The sequence below is a fragment of the Cystoisospora suis genome, assembly GCF_002600585.1.
Source record: "Cystoisospora suis strain Wien I chromosome Unknown contig_1552, whole genome shotgun sequence".
Taxonomy (NCBI): Eukaryota; Apicomplexa; class Conoidasida; order Eucoccidiorida; family Sarcocystidae; genus Cystoisospora; species Cystoisospora suis.
In genome coordinates, this window is record NW_027154352.1 from 1,986 (window position 1) to 2,323 (window position 338).

At 41.4% G+C, this 338-nt stretch overlaps 1 protein-coding gene across 1 annotated transcript in view; it reads left to right on the top strand.

Annotated features, from left to right (window-relative positions):
* The window catches only part of CSUI_003479 (protein kinase domain), a gene marked incomplete at its 3' end in the record, with an annotated part of 2,880 nt that overhangs the window by 1,921 nt on the left and 621 nt on the right, over positions 1-338 (top strand). The window lies entirely within an intron of this gene.

The following is a 338-nucleotide window of genomic DNA, read 5'->3' on the forward strand; positions in this document are numbered from 1 at the left end:
GAGCAGTAATGGAGAGAAAGATCAGGAGATACGACGGGAGTTGGTAGTTGCTGCAGTAGTAGTAGTAGTCGGTGTCTACATAGACATGCATGCTAGATTCTGTATGCTTTGATAGATAGGAAATCCGTCGATCAATCTCCATATATGCATGTGTATGCTATGCCTTCATTGGGGATATGTATCTATATAGCTATCATATCTGACTATCCGCGCAGATAGATATTCACGATCGATTCGTGTGGCTTTATATATATAAGTGTGTATGTACACCTCGAAAGCATATGAGTTCTCAAGTCTCTTCACCCTTCGCTTTTTCATACACATACAAACCCCCCCTC